Raw genomic sequence first — 6,415 nt, 5'->3', positions numbered from 1 at the left:
CTTCTGTATATTAACCGGATTTTACTTCCTATTAAAAAGCACTTGAGAGGCAAAGTATAATTAAAAGATTAAAAACATGCCAGGACATTTAGATCTGAGCTCTTCATTAATGCTTATTCCCTGTATTTCTACTTTGTTTATCGAAACTAAATCTAAAGTAAAAGTTTGCTTTATTTCAGGTCTTACTAGTTAGAGTAATGACAAACACAAGGTATCTTTAAGCATACAAAGACTGACCTTTATGAAATGGCCCACAGCTGGTTTCTCAGCACATAGAGGAGCTGGAGAGGAGAACAGTTTCTGCAAGAAGAGCTGTGTGAAAGAAGGTTATTGTGGAGGGAACTGCTAAATGGGCGCTCAGTGCTGGGCGTAGGTGAACTGGAGGGATGTGGCTCTCCGGTTTAGAGAGCGAACTCTGGCATATGGCAGTGCAGTCACGAGAGAACATCAGGTGCTTTAGGTGGAGAGGAACACACTGATATTTTAGGACTCGCTCTTGACATACAAGGTGAAGAGAAATGGAAAGAAGAAATACTACTTAAGTAGATTTGTAAGTTACAGAGGTGGTGATGGGATCATTAGACATGGCCACCAAAGGGATCTTAACACAGAAAAGTGTGTTCCATACTGGTCATGGATGAAGGATGGCCAAAGCTACCTATATTGTTATGAAGATAATGTGCATCCCAGTTTATCTTCATGGTGACCACGTTAAATTGGATCACAAGAAATTACATGGGTACAAAAATAAGACTCTGCCAGATAAGGTCCTGGGAGAAATGATTAGTGAGTTAGCTGATGGCTTAAGCTAGCTGGGAAGCTGCATGCTCTCCAGACCCAACTCTAGTAGTATCGTACCTACTCTCTGAGAATTCAGGCAAGTCTTGAATGACCCAGCCGAAGACGGAGGATTTGAGGGTACTGAAGCAGCTGACTAGGTTTCTTGGCACTGGGTTTGAGTCACTGATGTTGCCCACTGGACACAGTTCCCTCTGGGACACTTCCAAGTAGAGCACAAGTGGACGCACTACGGGGATTAACCGAAATGTGCGGAGATGGCACTGACAGGGGTGTGGCATGCCAGTGAGCAGATGAGATGCAAATATGTTAGGCTGGCTGAAGTCAGGACTCGCCATGGAAATTAATCGGAGCTATTTTTCTTAAAATGTGATTTTAATAGGCAAAATCACCCTGAGAATGGACACTCTGAGAGAAGCTGATAGTCGGGATGAGGTTCCCTATGGAGAGAAATGGAAAGTCGTCAAGCCAGTAGGAAGACCCAAGAAAGCACACCCAATAAAAAACAAGGGGGGACTTTGCCTTTTAAATGAATACAACCCCAACAGCATTAGATCTTTTTAGGGCACATCTACTGAAAGTTTCTCTACTTGGCAATGGGAAATCGTGAACTCATAAATGAGATTTTTAATCAACTAAGAGGTGGCGTAATTGCAGCAAAGTTACAAGGACAGAAGTAAGGAAACCACGCTAGAAACAAAGTCATGCCACACAAAAGCATAGTTAGACGAGCGCCTGCTGTAAAAAATATAACTCAAAGAAGGACTTGAAAAGACATTTTTCTTCACAGGAACCTGGTAAGTCTTTTGCTGTTCTGGCCAAACACAATTTCATCTCCATGTAAGCCAGGGATTCAGGGTTGTGCTTGATCCTTTCCAGCTCCGTTGCACTAATCAGTTGTTGATGCAAGTCAAGTAAGATTTCTATGTTAGCACATGTAATAATTTTAACGCAAGAGTTTATCTGTATCTTCGGGGCTAGCTGTGAGGTGACCTCACCGAAAGGCTCACGGTGAACCTCTCTCACCATGCCTGACCCAGCAGCCCCTGTAAATCCATTCCCTGTTTGGTGACAGTGGGTCATCAGTGACCAGATGAGGCAGGTGCTGCCCAGAAGCTCCCCAGCCCGGCTTGCAGCAAGCTGTGGCGCGTCTTCACTGAGGTCAGGCCCCGCGGGGGGACAGTGTGGATGTGAGGAGCTGGGTCCCAGGAATGCCGGGACCGTGCGTGTGCAGATCTGTCATCACTGTCAGGCAGAGGCTCAGCCCCCCTCTCCCTGTCTCTCCTCCGAGACAGGAAATTTTGTGCAACTGTGGAGTGTCCTGGGCCAATTCATTTGCTCCTGTAACCAAATCCTCTTGCACCCACAGGGCTTCTGTGTATTCTGTGTGTGCCAGCTATGGTGGCTGTTGACCTCTGGTTTCTGTAAGCCACCCCAAAGCACTGCGCAGCCCTTCCTCAGCCTGCAGCCCACTCCTCGTTGCTTCCCTGCTTATCCTGAGGAACTCCTTTTCAAAGGGCTTGCTGGCTACAAATAAAAATAAACATTTCAAAATTGAAGTCCATTCCTTTAATTTTAGGATTATCACTAAATCAAGATACTGTCTCCCAAAACTGGAAGGACAGACCTGTGGCACTGTACCTGCTGAGTGGTGTAGAAAAACCAGTGAGCAGATGAGATGCAAATATGTTAGGCTGGCTGAAGTCAGGACTCGCCATGGAAATTAATCGGAGCTATTTTTCTTAAAATGAATAAGCTTTTCTGGCTGAATGGAGCAATGTATTTCACATCCTAGTAACTATTTACTAGTGCAGGATTCAAGGAAAGTTAGCTTTTCAGTTCCGCAAGAGGCCTTTTTATTCATTGAAGTTTTCATGAAGTGGCCAAGTAATTTTTCTACCATTGACTAATTCACAGTTACTCTAATGAGCAAATGTTTCTCCTGAGCCTCAGCTCTCTCATTGCACATGATGATTCACTGGATCCCCAGTGAATTTAACTTAAAACTGGACTAAATTATTTTTCCCATTCTAGCATGTGCATAAGTCTTTGAACAACCCAATCTAACTAGACCTGCTTCGACCAGATGTACTCCAGACACCCCTTCTGACCCAAACCTTCCCAGGACTGCAGCCAGGACTGCACTGGCTGCACGTGGGAGACATTCCTGCAGAGGTACAGCCCACACTCCTTCAGAGTCAGACATCTGCAACCAGCAATCCGCAAAACCAGGTCTCAGTACGGGCTTTTCATCATCAAGTTTACAATATGGAAATGTCTGGATATCCTGAGTTATCCTTTATCAGTGAAGCAGATAGTTCTCCCGAAGTTTTACTAAGTTTATCTGATTCTGGCTGATAATTTGTGAGTGGTGTTTAGTTTAAGCTATTCAATACTTCCATCATTATTGTGAAAGCCACAGCTGTAGGGAAATGCAACTATAAATCAGCTGATGACTTGGACAGAAAAAATAAATCTGCCCGGAAGCCTCAGCAGGCTTTGAAAGGAGCTGTGTACACAAGATGAGCTCTTTGGTATCTGATGTATGTCCTGGTCTTGACTTGTTGGTATCAATGTTAAAGATTTATCTTGATAGAAGAAGTAACGAATCTGAGTAATGAGTGTTAATCCTCTCTCTAGTGTTTTCTGTTGTGCAAACATACAATGTTTCCCACAGTAACATTAAGAACGCACACATGCTTATTCAGAAGTAAAGAATTAACACTTAACTGCAGCATTTTTCTCTCACACTCAGAAAATGCTGTCCTCCTGTATATGGACACAGAAACCTTCTTCTGCAGACAAGCCTCTGAAGGGTTAGCATGTTTTCCTGACAGTTATGCCCCTCTTGTCTTTGACAAACTGTGTTATTATGCTCTAACCTCTTCCTGTCCTTTCTGGCTGACATTCAGATATTTTTTTTTTTTTTTTTTATTTTGTCATGGCTTGCATAGTGAACTGTTAGCATGACTTAACTGTCACCTGAAGGTATAGAGACTCAGCAAGTAGACTATTGATGCAACTTACACTTTTAAGCTTTTCTCAAAGGCAGAAATAGGACATCCCTTGAGTATTATAATCCACTAAAAAATCTGCCCCAAACTAGTTTTTAAGATTCTAATGTTGGTATGTGTACCTGCAAAGCACTGCTGTGACTACAATGCCATACTTCTCATTTTATGTAGAAGCTACTGAAAGACTTATTTAAATAGGTGTATCTGTGCTAGTAAAGCAATAAAATAAAGGGAGAGAAGTTTTGGACTACTTTAAAATATTAAGCATGCTATATAAATAATATATTTAGATTTAAAAAAAACGTTAGAAGGGATCAAGGCCACAATCCCATTGATTTTATGCAGCTCTAAATTTTTTTTGTGGAAGAAAATGAAATCTATTTCTTAAACCCGTAATAAATTTCCCTGAGAGCTCTTACTTTGGTTTTCTTCTACAGCAGCACAGACGGCTCTTTGTCTCCTCGATCAGACAGGCAGGCTGCAAAGAGCCATTCGAGAAATTCAACAGTCTTCTCTGATCTCAGCCTTTTACACCAACTTACAACTCACCCTAAAATATCAGTAATAAAGTGAACAAGAGCTAAAGAATGAACTCCAGAATTAAAAGCACCCAGGGTAGACCAGCAAAGACCCTGAGCATTGGGATGCTGAGCACTGCAGTGCTAACCCTGAGCGCTCTGCTGCTTCCCCCGGGTATGCGCGCGTTCCCCCGAGCAACGCGTAGGTAGGACTCCCAGTCAAAGTCAAAATCTCCAGAACAGGGAACTGTATAAAGCAATAAATGCTAAAAGCAGATGAAAGGTCCAGGTCTTGGCACTTACCTTACTGGGCCTCTTTTGGCTCAGGATCCTCAGGCTTGAATCTTCTGTAATAGACACCTAAGCCTGGTTTTCCTGGTTGTGAAAAGCCACAAGTAACATAGTTCCCATCTGAGAGGAATCTATTTCTGAGTTGTTAAAGCTTCTCCTCATTGTATAAGGAGACTCTTCTACCAGATCTGGGTCTGTTCTACAAGATCTGAGCCTCTTCTACCAGATTTAGAATATGAACCTGGTCTTTCATTCCCAGGCTGTGCATTAACCATGGGCAATGGGTTCCCAAGAAAAAATGCTCCTAATCTTTCCTACTGCAGCTGTTTCACTTTGTGATGACCAAGGAATGAATAGCAATTATTTCCTGGTTGAATTCAAACCAGTGCTCTAACAAATAGTATTCATAAACTAGAAGAGTTTGTACAAGGCGGAGAAACCCAGTGACCCAGAGGGTAGATCCTCGAATGTAAACATTTTATAGCTGAGGTGAATGGAAATGTGTGCGTATGAGCACATCCTTCTCTCCAGGCTTGTGTGGCTGTTTTGGGGGATGCTGAGAGGCTGTGTGAGAGGGGGGGAAACAGCTCAAGTCGCAGCAGAGAGACTGCGCCCGTGGCACCAGCCTGGCGGTGTGAGCATCCGCCGCGTACGGCGCACCGGTGGCACCGGGTGAGCCTGCCTGGGCTGTGCCGCGGCGGACTGGTCGTGTGGAAGATTTTACTGGCATTTGAATGGTGGATGTGCGTGCCTCATAATCTTTGCTGATACACTTGTAGAGCCACACATAAATGGTAAAATCTATATCATATGGCAGTATGGGTGAGGTGAAAGAGTCACTAGTCACTGCAATATTGATCCTGGTTTGAAGATGCTCAGTCAAGTTTATTACAACAGCTCCTTTTGTCTGGGAAATATTTAAGGCAAAGTAGATCAGTACTTCAGATTCAGTTAGAGTATCTCACCAGCATTCAACAATGGTTGCTGCCCTCAGAAGTATTTAAACATATCAAAAGCCAACAGAGCATAAGCCTGGCAGATGGCAAGGCTTGCTCGGACTGAAGCAGGCTAAGGAGGATGTTGGTATTTCTGTTCTCCAGATGGTGATGCACACTGCAAGTCAAATGAGCACTAGAATTGCACAGGGCACTTACAGAGCTCAGAGCAGATGTCCCACCATTATTTGCTAAGCCCTTCTTTTACAGCACTCCTCAGCTTGCTTCCCCTGGCAAAGCTAATCATTTGGGATTGAAAAGCTTCTAGCCCAGACCCCAACTCTAACGGTGAGCAAACCCAGGTGGGGAAGTGCGTAGGGAAGTATGTGCAAATTTTGTTATCTAAAATACTGAGTAATTTTATTAGGAAGGCATACAGTGCTGCTGTGCTGTGTCCTTCAGCTATTGCTCGTTACCTGAACAAATTAATTCTGTAATACAGAAATCTGGCAGCCTGGGAAGGGATGTCCCTTAGCAACAGCCCGTATTGATGCCGGGGATCCCCAGCCACTCGTTAATGATGCTTGTGTGAACATGCACATGACAGAGAAGCCAAACGTCACCATCCTCACAGCATTGCCACCGGCCCGGACCAGAGGCAGGAGCGTGTGCTGGCAGCGGCGCACAATTGCACAACGAAGCCTCTGCTGTGCGTGTTCGTGGCTGTTCACCAAGCTGTCACAGATGCAAGTGTTGTAATTAAGGATTAACATCACTACATAGATTTTCCCAATGGGTTTAGGGAATCATTATTATTTACGAGCCGTTTTCTGAAGCCGGCTGGGTGTTTCTCCACGAA

Source organism: Tyto alba, unplaced genomic scaffold (assembly GCF_018691265.1).
Source record: "Tyto alba isolate M040663 unplaced genomic scaffold, T.alba_DEE_v4.0 Super-Scaffold_9, whole genome shotgun sequence".
NCBI classification, from domain to species: domain Eukaryota; kingdom Metazoa; phylum Chordata; class Aves; order Strigiformes; family Tytonidae; genus Tyto; species Tyto alba.
The sequence above is the reverse complement of the archived record's forward strand: the minus strand, read 5'-3'. Positions refer to the sequence as shown.